The 15062-nt window shown below is 41.8% G+C and overlaps 1 protein-coding gene across 1 annotated transcript in view; it reads left to right on the plus strand.

Annotated features, from left to right (window-relative positions):
* ankrd11 (ankyrin repeat domain 11) overlaps positions 1–15062 on the plus strand; it is a 187501-nt gene that overhangs the window by 52113 nt on the left and 120326 nt on the right. The gene's annotated exons all lie outside the window — the stretch shown is intronic.

Genomic DNA, 15062 nt, shown 5'->3' on the forward strand with positions numbered 1-15062 from the left:
TTTTGTGGCTGTGGTACAATGCAAAGACAAAATTACTCTAAGTTACAAAATAAGTAAATAGTGCAAAGCAAAAAGAAAATGATAAAGTGATCATGGACTTTGCATGAGGGCAAATTCTTGTCTGTGGGTCTTGGCTTCTATACCTCCTCTTTGATGGTAGTATTGAAAAGAAGGCTTGTCCTGGAATTTGAGGAAGCTTAATGATGGATGCTGCCTTATTTAGGGTCTGTCTCTTGAAGATGAACCTGATTCTGATTCAAATAGTGTCAAGATTTTAATGTAAATGGTACTAATTTGGGCATTTCCCTCGGTTATGTGGATTTTACATCATCTCCTGTAACTTAATATTGAGGGTCAAAGTGAAGGGTGACATGAATTGGTCTGTATTTTGTTGAGAGTTTGCCCCATTGGGTGATTTGCAAAATTAGCAGGATTTACATTTATTTTTCTACAATTAATTTGGATTTCAGAATCGTATCCATTGGCAGCTGGATGAGTTAATTTTTGCACATCTCAGATCATCACCAATATAATCTCATTCTAGATTCCCTCTCTTTCCCTATTACCAGAAAAGCCTCTTTTAATGGCATCAGAAATTATAAGGGAATATTTCAATGGAAGTACTCTCGTTCACCCAGTGTCTTTGCATTTGTTGATGACTCAATTTGCCTCAAGGGTGTCCAGACTTAGTGTTAAAAGATGTTATACTAAATTTGATGAATTGCTGCATATTGTTCTGAAAGTGGTTGGAGCTACAGTGTATTGACAATGGCTAGGGTAGATTTTGAATCCAGGGAAGTCCTTTTCCTTGCTGGTGTTACGAATAAATAGGAGACATATTTGTAAAGAATTATGTTAGAGGAAATTAATGGAGAACCAGTCGAGATCTTATTGTTTATTTAATATTCAGTAATGTTTGAGTAATCTTGTAAATTTATTTTTTGATTAAGCTTTCTTTATGTAATTCATTATCATGTTATGTAAAAATACATGGATTGCATGTGTCATGATGCTTTCATATGATGTGTGGTGTCTCGCTTAAAGTAAAGAACTGAGTTCAACTCGCACTCCCGGCATTTTTGTTTCTCCTTTGAGGTTGAAGCACACTGAGATGTTTGAGTTTAAAAAAAACAGTGTAGCACGTACAGAGACGGTTGAATTTTTCTTTAAAAAGGCAGTAAATGGAAGAATTTGCGGGTTCATAAACAGTGAGTACCAGGTTATGATAATCATTAAAAATAAAAGAACAGAAGTGGCTGGTTATGTTGGAAAAATGGATACATCTGATTGCTCAGCAGGTAACTGGCTCATGTATACTGAGCTAATTGAACAGTATTTTATAGCAAATTAAATAGCCGATGATAAACAAGTTCCAATTTTGCTGAGTGCATTGGGGTTAAAGGCATATAGTTTGCTTTGAAGTTTAACTGCTCCAACCAGCTGAAATGAGCTTGCTGATATTGTCAAAGTAATGCAGGAACATTTAGAACTGAAGCCATTGTTGATTGCAGAACACTTTAGGTTTCATAAGTGGAATCAAAAGGAAGGGGAGACCATTTGTGGCAGAAATGAAGAGATTTTCTGAGCATCGTCATTTCAATGATGGGCTTAATGATGTACAGAGGGAGTTTAGTTTGTGGAATCTTACAAGAAAGCATTCAAAAACAGCTCCTAACTGAAGCACAACTTCCATTTAAAAGAGCAGTTGAAATTGTATCAATGGAAACAGCAGAAAGACACATTAGAGTTGCAGTCAGGAATAAAAGTGAGCATGAACAAAACAGCATGTCTGGCTGAACAAATTGTGTTACTGTTGTGGCAGGGGCTCACATACAGCAGAGCAATATAGATTTAAAGTTGAAGCTTGCAGAAAATGCAACAAAGGAGGACACATACAAAGAGCGTGTTGGGCAGATAAAAATAAATGGACTGCCCAGGGAAAAGAAAAAGCTAAAAGTAAAGTTACAGTTTCAATAAGAGCACTAATCTGTATGTTGTTGATGAAAATCTGATAATGATGAGAGTGACACAAGACTGGCTATCCTTGAGATTTACAATGTGAAAATGGACAATAGAAGGTAACAATGGACAAGCAATAACACTTACATCAGAAATGAATGGCAGATTAATAAAAATGGAATTTGATTTGGCTGTTTCAGTCATTCCTCAAAATTAGTTTGAATGGCATATTAAAGATTTTAAACTGAAGCCTGCAGATATCCAGTTAAGAATTAGTCCTGGAGAATAGATGACTCCTGTGGGAATGATGTTCGTGATAGTGAAATACGGCAACCATCAAGCTGCATTGGGCTTGTATTTGGCTGAGACAACCACAACTTGATTGAAGAGCCATCCACTGTTTGCATGCCACATCCCCTACAAAAGAGCCAACTGAAAGTGAATTAGTAAATGTACTGGATGATGCCACAGCACTGTTCAACGACGGCAATGGAAAACTCAAACATATCAAGGGTAAAATAGTGTTAATGAAAATGCTGCACTCAAGTTTTGCAAAGCCCGTCTGGTTCTTTATCCCATCTGTGATAAAATAGCCAGTCAGCTGGTTCACATGGAGGCTGAAGGAATTCTTTCCAATGTTAGTTGAGCCCATGAGCAATGCCAGTGGTCCTAGTAGCCGAGAAGAATGTGACTGTCGGGATCTGTGGTGATTTTAAGATCACCATCAACTCAGTACTGAAAGTAAATCGATACCCTTGGTGCAGGATAGAGAATATCTTTGCAAAACTTAAATGAGGCCTACCTACAAATGAAGATTGATGGAGTCCAAAATGTTGCTCACCATAAATACAAAGAGCTTTTTCACTGTAACGTGCTTGTATTTGGAGTGGTAACTGCGCCTGCACTCTGGCAAAAAAGTATGGGCCAGGTTCTTCAAGACCATAAGATATAGGAACAGAATTAAGCCATTAGGCCTACTGAGTCTACTCTGCCATTTCATCATGGTTGATCCATTTCCCCCTCAGCCCTAATCTCCTGCCTTCTCCCAGTTTCCGTTCACATCCTGACGAATCAAGAATCTATCTATCTCTGTCTTAAATATATCCAATGACTTGGCCTCCACAGCCACCTGTGGTAATGAATTCCACAGATTCATCTCTCTGGCTAAAGAACTCTTAATCTCCATTCTAAATGGATGTCCCTCTATTCTGAGGCTGAGCGCTCTGGTCTTAGACTCCCACACCATAGGAAAGATCCTCTCCACATCTCCTCTATTGAGGCCTTTCATGTTTCAATGAGATTCCCCCCCCCCCACTTATTCTTCTGAATTCCAATGAGTAAAGGCCCAGAGCCATCAAATGCTCCTCTTATGATAAGCCTTTCATTCCTGGAATCATTTTCGTGAACCTCCTTTGAACTCTCTCGAATGTCAGCACATCCTTTCTTGGATAAGGGGCCCAGAACTGCTCAGGATACTCCAAGTGAGGCTTCACCAATGCCTTATAAAGCCTTAACAGTACATCATTGCTTTTATATTCTAATTCTCAAAATGCCTTCCTCACTATGAGAATGATTCCAGGAATGAAAGGGTTACCACATGAGGAACATCTGGCAGCTCTTGGGCTGTATTTCCTGGAGTTTAGGAGAATGAGGGGGCATCTCATAGAAACATTCTGAATATTAAAAGGCCTGAACAGATTAGATATGGCAAAGTAATTTCCCATGGTAGGGGAGTCGACTTCAGGATTGAAGGACATCCATTTGGAACAGAGATGCGGAGAACTTACTTTAGTCAGTGGGTGGTAAGTCTGTGGAATTTGTTGCCACGAGCAGCTGTGGAGGCCAAGTCATTGGCTATATTTAAGGTAGAGATAGATAGGTTCTTGATTAGCCAGGGCATCAAAGGGTATGGAGAGGAGGCAGGGGAGTGGAGATAACTGGAAGAATTGGATCAGCCCATGATTGAATGGTGGAGCAGACTTGATGGGCTGAATGGCCTACTGCTCCTATATCTTATGGTCTTACTGACTTAACCTGCAAATTAATCCTTAAAGAATCCTATACGAAGGCTCCCAAGACCTTTTCACCTCAGAGTTTCAAATTTTTCTCCATTTAGGCTGCACAGACACTGAGTGTTACCTGGATGACATTGTTATTGGTAATGAGGACAAGGAACATCTTCAAATTGTCAAGATTAGAAAATTATGAGCTCTGAGCATAATACAGCAAGTGTGAATTCTTTAAACCAAGCATCACTTATTGGTGCACAAAGATTACACAAGCATGCTGAGATAATTCAAGAGTGGTGGATGGCCCAAGTCAAAGGATGTGTCACAATTGTGGTCCTTTTCAGGATTTGTCAACTACTATATTAGGTTCCTGCCTAACCTGGCTACTGTGCTCCACCCCTTGAACTCATTACTACAGATTGGGAAGAAATGGCAATGGGCAGTGAGGTGGCTTTCCAAAAGGCAAAGGATATGGTGACATCAGGCACTCTGCTTGCACGTTATAATCCACATTGTCCAATAGAGTTTGCCTGTGACACCTCGCTTTATGGTACAGGTGCAGTCATGTCACAGGTTAAAAGTGATGGAAGTGAACAGCCCACCACCTTTGCATCGCGTTCCCTTACCCCTGCAGAGAAAAGTTGCACACAGATTGACAGAGGCCTTGATGCTGGGTTTGGGGTACAAAACATTTTATCCAGTACTTATATGGGAGCAAGTTTACCCTCTTTACTGGTCATCAGCCACCGGTGTCCATTTCCAATCCACAAAAAGGTGTTCCACTAACAGCAGTAGCACAAATGCAGAGATGGACTCTGTTCCTCGGAGTGCACAATTACTGAATTTAATTCAAGAGGACGACTGATCATGGAAATGCTGATGGATTGTTCAGTTTACCCTTGGAAAAGAAAAAAATTTGCAAAAGATGACTGCTTTTGACGTATATTCCTTAACACAAATCGAAAATTTCCTTATTATGGCAGGGATGATTCCAAGAGAAACCAAAAAAAGACCCCACACTCTCTCAGGTCTACAAGGCCATCCAAAATGGCTGGAATGTACAGCAGAAACTCCAGTTGCCTATTTTTTTTTACCAGTGCCATGATGAACTTGCCCCAGACAAGCATTGCCTTATGTGGTGATTGAGAGTTGTTGTACCATCCAAGCTGAGAGTGAAAGTGTTGAAGGAGCTACATGCTGATCATTTAGGTGTGGTTAATATGGAAAATGTTAGCTCGAAATTTTGTCTGGAGGCCTGGGATAGATCAGATCGAGCAGCTTGCCGTGCACTGTGCAAGATGCCAACATGTCCAAAAGATGCCAAGAGCAGTATCTCTCCATTCCTGCATTGCCCTGGCAGAGGATTCATGTGGATTTTGTGGGATCATTCATGGGCACAAATTTCTTGGTAGTAGTGAATGTGGCTACAAAGGGGCCAGAAGTGTTCCCAGCAGCCTCCATCACAACTGATCATGTGTTGAGAAGCCTCTTCACAAGGACTGGTGTTCCATAACACCTAATCAGTGACAATGGACTATAGTTTGTGGCGGAGCATTTTCAGTCATTCTTAAAAAATGAATGGAATAAGACATATTACATCTGCACCATGCCACCCACTTTGTGGAAAAATTTGTCCAGAGTAAAAAAAAAATGCACTGCAATCAATGACAACGGAATACACGACACTGACACTGAATCAAAAGCTCGCCAATTTCTTCCTTGCATTTTGTAACGCAGCACACTTCACAACTAACACTCACTGGGTATGCTGTTCCTGGATCATTCCTTGTGTTAACACTTGGATTTCCTCAAACCCAATCTTAGAAGGAGTATGCAGGACAAACAGCTGAAACAAATTGAGGGCTCGTCAAACAAGGAAGTTTGATGTTTTACTCCTGGACAAACGGTCCTGGCAGGAGACTACGGAGGTGATCAAAGTGGATACTTGGATAGATTAAGGACAAAACTGGACCACTCTCCATCACAGTGGAGCTTACATCTGATATCGTCTGAATACAACACATCAATCAGTTAAGCAGAGTCAATTGTTAACGAAGAAAAGTGGCTACCGCTGTCGGAGCCACTTCCTGCAGTCTCGGTCAACTCCTGTAACCACCGCAGAGGAGGCCACAGAGCCTCCTCCGAGAGATATTGTTTCACAACCACAAGTCCCACCTGCCAAGCAGAGTGATCTCGCTTGCCAAGAAAGGTGTTATCCCAGAAGAGTAAGCCTCCACAGCAATTAAGTCTTTTGGCTTGAATATGACAATTTAAAAATTGACTGTGCTGTGCATTTAAAATTCAGGAATGTTGACTGTTTATTCATTTCCATAGATGCTGCCTGACTTGCTGAGTTCCTTCAACATTTTGTGTGTGTTACTTGTAAATATATTGCTTAATTAAGCATTCTTTGTTGTTTATATAATTATGGTTATGATTTTTAAAAAATGTGAATTTCATACATCATAATGCTACTGCATGGTACGTGGTGCCTTGCTTAAAGTAAAGAACAGAATTAGACTTTCATTCCCGGCTCTCTTGTTTTTTCTTTGAATCAGTTTTAATGTTTTGAAGCTACCAAACAGCACTCTCATCCCCTTTTTAAATTGATTGAAAGATTAGCCACAAAATTGTAGATCTGGATCCAGGAAGTAGCTCCCTTTGGTAAGAAGAGGCACAATGGGTCACAGGAAGCATCCTCACTAAGTTGCTAAAGGGACACAATTTGCCCTTATCTGAAATATTAATGTTGCAAGTGACAAGTTGCTGATATTTCTTGTACAATAAATTAGAGAAGTGTGTTAGAGCCAAGTTTGAAGCAAACTTAATTGTGAAGCAATAGACACCAAAAAAATCTGTTATAGTGACAACATAAATATGAAACACCATTGAATGCTTAACCTATTCATGACATCATTGCATAGAATTCAGAACATCTGTGCACGATTCAAAGTTGCTTTCTGAAGGTTGAAGATGGTGAGGGTGATCAAATTTTTTTGTAAGTCCTTTGCTTAATATCCTACAACATTATTGATTATGTGATTGTGACAATTATGTTGACTTCTTTGGGTACTCTCTTATAAAGCATTGAACAGTACAGCATAGCAATAAGTGCCTTGGTACATAGTCAACTGTGGTGCCTATTTACACTAATACCATCCATCCATCTGCACATGGTCTATATCCTTCCATCCCACCTGACTAAATGCCTTTTAAATTTGTTGCTATCATATCTACTTCCACCTCCTTCCCTGGCAATGCATTCCAGGCAGGTACCATTCTGTGTAAGACAAAACTTGCCTTGCCTATCTCCTTCAAACAATTCCCTTCTCACCATAAAGCTATGTCTTTTACTATGTGACATTGTCACCCAGCATATCTCTATATGTCTCATAATTTTATAACTGTCACATTGCCCCTCAACCTCTGCTCAATTAACGTTCAGTATTTCTGGTGAAGTGTTGGGTTAAGGGTTCCAGGATTTACATCATGTTAATGAAGAATCAGTTGTTATATTTCCAAGTCAACTTGCGCATGAAATGATAACCCTGCAGCACTTCCCAATGCATTTTGTGTATGTCCCCTCAAAAACTAATCAGTAGACTCCAAGACCCAGGCCTCAATATCTCCTTGTGCAATTGGATCTTGGATTTCCTCACTTGCAGACCCCCAGTCAATTCAGATTGGCAACAGTATTCTCTCCACAATCTCTATCAGCACAGGTGCACCACGAGGCTGTATGCTTAGCCCCCTCTTTTACAACCTTTACACCTATGACTGTGGGCTAAGTACAGGTTTCCCCCGCCATCCGAAGGTAGAGCGTTCCTATGAAATGGTTCGTAAGCCGGAATGTCGTAAAGCGAAGAAGCAATTACCATTTATTTATCTGGGAAAAATTTGTGAGCGTTTTCAGACCCAAAAATAACCTACCAGATCATGCCAAGTAACAGATAAAACCTAAATAACAGTAACATATAGTAAAAGCAGGAATGATATGATAAATACACAGCCTATATAAAGTAGAAATACTTCTCTACAATCATTGCCGCAATGTTCTCCGTAGCGAAGATCTCATGCAAGCGCGCTTGGCAGAAACACAGAGCAAGCGCTCTCGGCAAAAACACGGCACAAGCGCTGTCAGCAAAAACACTCTCTCCCGTAACCTTTAAGCTATGAAGCTGCCAAATCATACCAAATAACGCATAAAAATACACAGCCTATATAAAATAGAAATAATGTATGTACAGTGTAGTATCATTTACCGGAATTGGGAAGACAGCGCTGAGCACACTGATGATGGTGTGTTAGGCTATGTCGTCGGAGGTTGGGGTGGTGCAGTGGTCCCCACCCTCCAGGCCACCGACCAATACCGATCCGTGAAGAATGCAGTGGTACAGCAGTAGCCAGGATGTACCCAGCACATCTTTAAGAAAAAAGCTGAAATAAACAAGCTAATTAATTAGGTGCTGCCTGGCACGTAAATGTCGGCCCAGATCAGAGGCGAAGCAATCGGCAATCGCCTCTGATCTGGGCCAACACTTATGTGCTGGGCGGCACCTAATTAATTAGCTTGTTTATTTCGGCTTTTTTTTCTTGAAGATGTGCTGGTTGCCTCCTGGCTACCGCTGCATTCTCCGCGAATGAGTATCTGTCCATGGCCTGGGGGTTGGGGTGGCGGAACACTGGGGTGTCATCTCATCGTTGTCTGTTTCCATCAGGGCAGGCAGGTCATTTTCTTCTATCTCTGCCTGCCTTGATGTTGAAGGTCAAGGTTCGTCATCTGCCGTAGCTGATGTGGAAGGCTTGCTTGCCTACTTAGCCTCGCGCATTTTTCTATCATTCGGTTCTTTGTAAGGACTCAAACCATCTTGCAAATATGCCCTAAACCTACGTACCCTTTCAAAATTAAAGCCGTACTTTATCATTGCAACGAAAATCTCACGCAGCTGCTTCGCGTTCAGTTCCTGGACGACTTCACTTTCGGTCTGTTCGCTTCTGCATTCGGTTTTGATTGTTATCCTTTCCTCTTCCAATTGCATCAGCTCTTCATCTATCAGTTCTTGGTCATGGGATGCTAAAACCTCTTCAACATCATCTTCATAAACTTCCACAAGCCAAACTCACTTTTTCCTTACCTCGTTCACCACGATCGAAATGCTTAATTATGTCTAGTTTTACGGTAAGTGTAACACCCTTATGAGCTCTTTTAGGCTTTTCCAATACCTTAGAACTCATCTTGCAAAAGGATGCTCACGTGTTTAAGCAATGCTGACTAGAATGCCGTTCCGAATCCGGGGGAGGAGTGGCTGCTTTTTTCGCGTGCTGCCTTTTTTCGTAACAGTGAAAACACTTTCTGTTAGTGAAAACAGGTAACTAATGTAGGTCTTTCGTAACAATGAGGTTTCGTAAAGCGAATGTTCGAAAAGCTGGGGACACCTGTACAGCTCCAACACTATTTACAAGTTTGTTGACAATGCCATTGTTGTGTGCTATATCAAAGGGAGCAATGAATCAGCATACAGGATGGAGATTGGAAACTTGGCTGAGTTTTGTAATAACAACAATCTCTCACTCTGTCAATAAGACGAAGGAAGTGAATATTGACTTCAGAAGAGGGAAACCAGAGGTCCATGAGCCTGTAATCATTGGAGGATCAGAGGTAGAGAGGGTCAGTAACTTTAAATTCCTGGGAGTAACTATCTCAGAGGACCAGCTCTGGACCCATCATATAAGTACAGAGAAAGCACGACAGCGCCTCTGCATCCTCAGGAGTCTGCGGAAGGTTGACATGTCATTGAAAACTTTGGCAAACTTCTATAGGTGCTTGGTGGAGTGTGTGCTGATTGGCTGCATTATGGCCTGGTATGGGAACACCAATACCTTGAACAGAAAATTCTCCAAAAGGTAGTGGATTCAGCTCAGTACATCACAGGTAAAACCCAACTATTGAGCAGATCCACATGAAACATTACTGTAGAAAAACAGCATCCATCATCAAAGATCCTCACCACCCAGGCTATGCTCGTTTCTTGCTGCTGCTGTAGAAGGTGAAAGTGCCTTAGGACTCGCACCAGCAGGTTCAAGAACAGTTCCTACCCCTCAACCATCAGGCTGTTGAACAAAAGGGGATATGGCGACATTCATTTAAGGACTTGTATTGTTACTTCATGCTCATTATTTATTGCTATTTATTTATAACTGCATTTGCGCAGTTTGTTTACAGTTAACAGTTCTTGATGTTTACAGGTACAGGTTTCCCCGCTATCCGAAGGTAGAGCGTTCCTATGAAACAGTTCATAACTCGGAATGTCGTAAAGTGAATAAGCAATTACCATTTATTAATATAGGAAAATTTTTTGAGCATTCCCAGGCCCAAAAAATAACCTATGAAATCATGCCAAATAACACACAAAACCTAAAATAACAGTAACATATAGTAAAAGCAGGAATGATATGATAAATACACAGCCTATGTCAAATAGAAATACTTTTCTGCAATCATTGAAGCACTGTCCAGAGCAGCGAAAATCTCACGCAAGTGCTCTCGGCAGAAACACTCTCTCCAGTAACCTTTAAGCTATGAAGCTGCCAAATCATACCAAATAACACATAAAAATACACAGCCTATATAAAGTAGAAATAATGTATGTACAGTGTAGTTTCACTTACCGGAATGGGGAAGACAGCAAGCACACTGATGATAGTGTGTTAGGCTGAGTCGTTGGAGGTTGAGGTGGTGGGAGGTACAGGAGACTGGGGTGTCATTTCATCATGGTCTGTTTCCATCAGGGCAGGCAGGTCACCTTCTTCTATGTCTGCCTGCCTTGATGTTGAAAGTTGAGGTTCGTCGTCTGCTGTGGCTGATGTGGAAGGCTTGAAAAACGACAGTATGCTTGATTGCTTAACCTCGTGCATTTTGCTATCATACAGTTCTTTGTAAGCACTCAAAACATCCTGCAAACCTGCCCTAAACCTATGTAACCTTTCAAAATTAAAGTCATACTTTTCTGCAATCATTGCAGCGTTGTCAATCGCAGTGAAAATCTCACGCAGTTGCTTCATGTTCAGTTCCTGGATGACTTCACTTTTGGGCCATTCGTTACTGCGTTCGGTTTCGATTGTTATCCTTTCCACTGCAATTGTATCAGCTCTTCATCTGTCAGTTCTTAGTCATGGATGCCAAAACTTCTTCAACATCATCTTCGTTAACTTCCACAGACCCAGCCTCCTCAGTGAAACTCACTATTGCTGTATTTATTGTTGATGGTTCGAAGCCTTCAAAATCGTTTACTGCTTCGGGACATAGTTTCCTCCAAACGCCATTTCTCATCGAGACTGTTAGCCTTTCGAGAGCATCTCCAAAGCTGGCGATTGCCAATTTTATATTGTAGTCTTTCCAGATCTCTCACTAAGATGCTTCGGAGTTGCCCTGTCTGTCAGTGGTACTTACAGTAAAACGCATCACATTTTGCGTATAGTAAGCCTTAATTGTGGCTATTAGGCCTTGGTCGCACAGCTGCAGTAACAATGTCGTATTCAGCAGTAAGAACACAACACAAATGTTACTGCCATACTCGGTAATGTCAGGTGGATGAGCAGCACAATTATCGACAATCACAAGATGCCTATTATCGAGGTTATTTTCTCTACAGTATTTTTCAACAAAAGGACTAACGTATTCATTCATGTACTCAGAAAAGTTCACTTGGGTATTCCAACTGCTTGGATGTGAACGGAACACAGCGGGAAGTGTTTTCTTATCAACGCCTTTAAGTGCCCTCGGATTTTCTAAATGGTACACTAGTAGAGGCTTAAGGACAGCATCACCAGTGGTATTAATAATAGGCATTAGGGTAAACCTGTCCTTCGATGCCTTGTGTCCCTTAGCCTGCTTTTCTGTTATCGAAATGTCTTGCTCGGCAATTTTTTCCAATAAATTGCAGTTTCGTTACAGTTAAACACTTGCTTACACGAATAACCACCTTCTGTAATTATTTTCTTCAGTTCTGCTGGGAACTTTTCAGCAGCTTCAGTATCAGCCGAAGCACTTTCTCCGGTAAACGTTAAACTATGACGCTGCCCTCACTTCAGAAACCGATCAAACCACCCATGACTACCTTTAAATTCCACTTTCACAACACTTTTATCACCATTGTCCAGTGCTTTCTGTTTCAGCTTATTAAAAAGACTGACTGATTTCTCCTTAAGTATAAGATAACTTAACGGAACACCATGCTTTGTACACCCACCAATCCACTCAAGCAATAGACTTTCCATTTTATCCATTATTGGATGCTGACTAAGAGAGAACACTTTGTTATGAGCAGAACCAATAGTAACATCGGCAGCTTTCAAGATTCTCTCTCTCTCTGCATAAATAGTGCAAATGGTGGATGCAGGCAAGTTCAACGCACGGACAATGTCCTTACTTCGCTCACCATGATCGAAACGCTTACTTATGTCTAGTTTTAGTTAAGTGTAACACCCTTCCGAGCTCTTTTAGGCTTTTCTGATACCTTCGAACTCATCTTGCTAACGGATGCACAAAATAAATTGAGATAAAGCACGTGTTTAAGCAATGGCGGCTAGAATGCAGTTCCGGGGGAGGAGCTTGGCTGTTGGGGTGCACGCTGCCTTTTTTCGTAACAGTGAGGTGTCATAAAGCGAATGTTCGAAAAGCAGGGGACACCTGTACTGTTCTATAGATTTGCTAAGTATGCCTGCAGAAAAAGAATCTCAGGGTTGTATGTGGTGACATGTATGTTAAATTTGACTTTGAACTTTGCCCTTTTTACATGCCTTTTTTTTAAGATCCTGGTGTATTTTAACCTTCATCCTTGCTTTCGTTTGCAGGCCTCCCATCAAGGTTTTTTCCCCTTTGTAGTTTCTTAACTCTACCCACAAGGACTGTATCTTCTGCTCCTAATGGTGCTGAGCTCAAGGAGGTTGAGCGTTTCATGCTCCTTGGAGTGAACATCAATAGTCTATCCTGATCCAATCACTTAGATGCCACATCCAGGAAGTCACACTAGCGCCTCTACTTCAGGGGGTAAAATTTTTTTAGCAGGACCCTTTTGACCCTCCCCAGTTTTATTGATGCATACTCTGGATGCATTGTGGCATGGTATGGCAGCTGCTCTGCCTGTGACCAGCAGAAAAGTTGTGACCACCGCTCAGTACATCATAAAACCAGTCTTCCTTGCATGCACCCAGCACTTTTTACTGTGTCAGTAAAGGGTTATCCAAGATCCACCCCACACTAGACATTTTCTCTTCTCCCTGCCTTGCCTCATCTGCCCAATGGGGGTTGGAGGGGTGGAAATTACAAAAGCCTGAATTCACATACAGCCAGGCTCAAGGACAGCTTCTATCCACAAGATAAATTCTTGGCCTCATGATCTACCACATTGTGACCTTGCACCTTACCGTCTATTTACATTGTGCTTTCTCTGTGCTGTAGTGCTTTATTTTACACTCTGTTGTTGTTTTAGTTTGTCCTGTCAAGTCAAGTCACTTTCTATTGTCATTTCAACCATAACTGCTGGTACAGGACATAGTAAAAATGAGACAATGTTTTCCAGGACCATGGTGCTACATTAAACAATACAAAAACTACACTGAACTACGTAAGAAAAAACACAAAAACTACACTAGACTACAGACCTATCCAGGACTGCATAAAGTGCACAAAACAGTGCAAGCACTACAATAAATAATAATAAATAATAAACAAGACAGTAGGCACAGTAGAGGGTATATAGTAGGTTGGTGTCAAGCCAGGCTCTGGGTATTGAGGCGTGTGATGGCTTGGGGGAAGAAACTGTTACATAGTCTGGTTGTGAGAGCCTGATTGCTTCAGTGCCTTTTGCCAGATAGCAGGAGGGAGAAGAGTTTATATGAGGGGTGCGTAGGGTCCTTTATAATGCTGTTTGCTTTGCGGATGCAGCGTGTGGTGTAAATGTCATGTCTGTGATGGCGGGAAGAGAGACCCCGATGATCTGCTCAGCTGACCTCACTATCTGCTGCAGGGTCTTGTGATCCGAGATGGTGCAATTTCCGAACCAAGCTGTGATGCAGCTGCTCAGGATGCTCTCAATACAACCTCTGTAGAATCTGGTGAGGAAATGGATTTTTCTCAGCCTTAGCAGAAAGTAGAGACGCTGCTGTGCTTTCTTGGCTATAGAGCTGGTGTTGAGGGACCAGGTGAGATTCTCCACCAGGTGGACACCAAGAAATTTGGTGCTCTTAACGATCTCTACAAAGGAGTCGTCGATGTTTAGCAGAGAGTGGTCGCTCCGTGTCCTCCTGAAGTCAACAATCATCTCTTTTGTTTTGTTCACATTCAGAGACAGGTTGTTGACTCTGCACCAGTCTGTTAGCCGCTGCACCTCCTCTCTATGCTGACTCATCGTTCTTGCTGATGAGACCCACCACGGTCGTGTCATCGGCGAACTCGATGGTGTGGTTCAAGCTGTGTGTTGCCACACAGTCATGGGTCAGCAGAGTGAACAGCAGTGGACTGAGCACACAGCCCTGGGGAACCCCCGTGCTCAGTGTGATGGTGTTGGAGATGCTGCTTCCAATCCGGACTGACTAGAAGTTAGGAAGTCTAGGATCCAGTTGCAGAGGGAGGTGTTCAGGCCCAGTAGGCTCAGCTTCCCAGTCAGTTTCTGAGGAATGATTGTGTTGAATGCTGAACTGAAGTCTATGAACAGCATTCGAACGTACGTGTCTTTTTTGTCCAGGTGGGTTGGGGCCAGGTGGAGGGTGATGGCAATGGCGTCGTCTGTTGAACGGTTGGGACGGTACGTGAACTGCGGGGGTCCAGTGAGGCACTCAACACTGTTGTAATGGATTGATCTACGTGGACTGTTTGCACAAGCTTTTCACTGATCCTTGGTACATGTGACGATTAAAAAACAATTTATCAATTTATCTTGAACATAATTAATCTTTGAGAAACTTATCAACTAACTGTTGGAAATCTTGGGACACCCAGTATCTTTCATTCCATGAATTGCAACAACCAATGGCAATGAAGCAGGAACAGGCAGGTTGTACTTCTGCTGCGCTTTTGATTACTATTACCCAGTT

Source organism: Mobula hypostoma, chromosome 14 (genome assembly GCF_963921235.1).
Source record: "Mobula hypostoma chromosome 14, sMobHyp1.1, whole genome shotgun sequence".
Lineage (NCBI taxonomy): Eukaryota > Metazoa > Chordata > Chondrichthyes > Myliobatiformes > Myliobatidae > Mobula > Mobula hypostoma.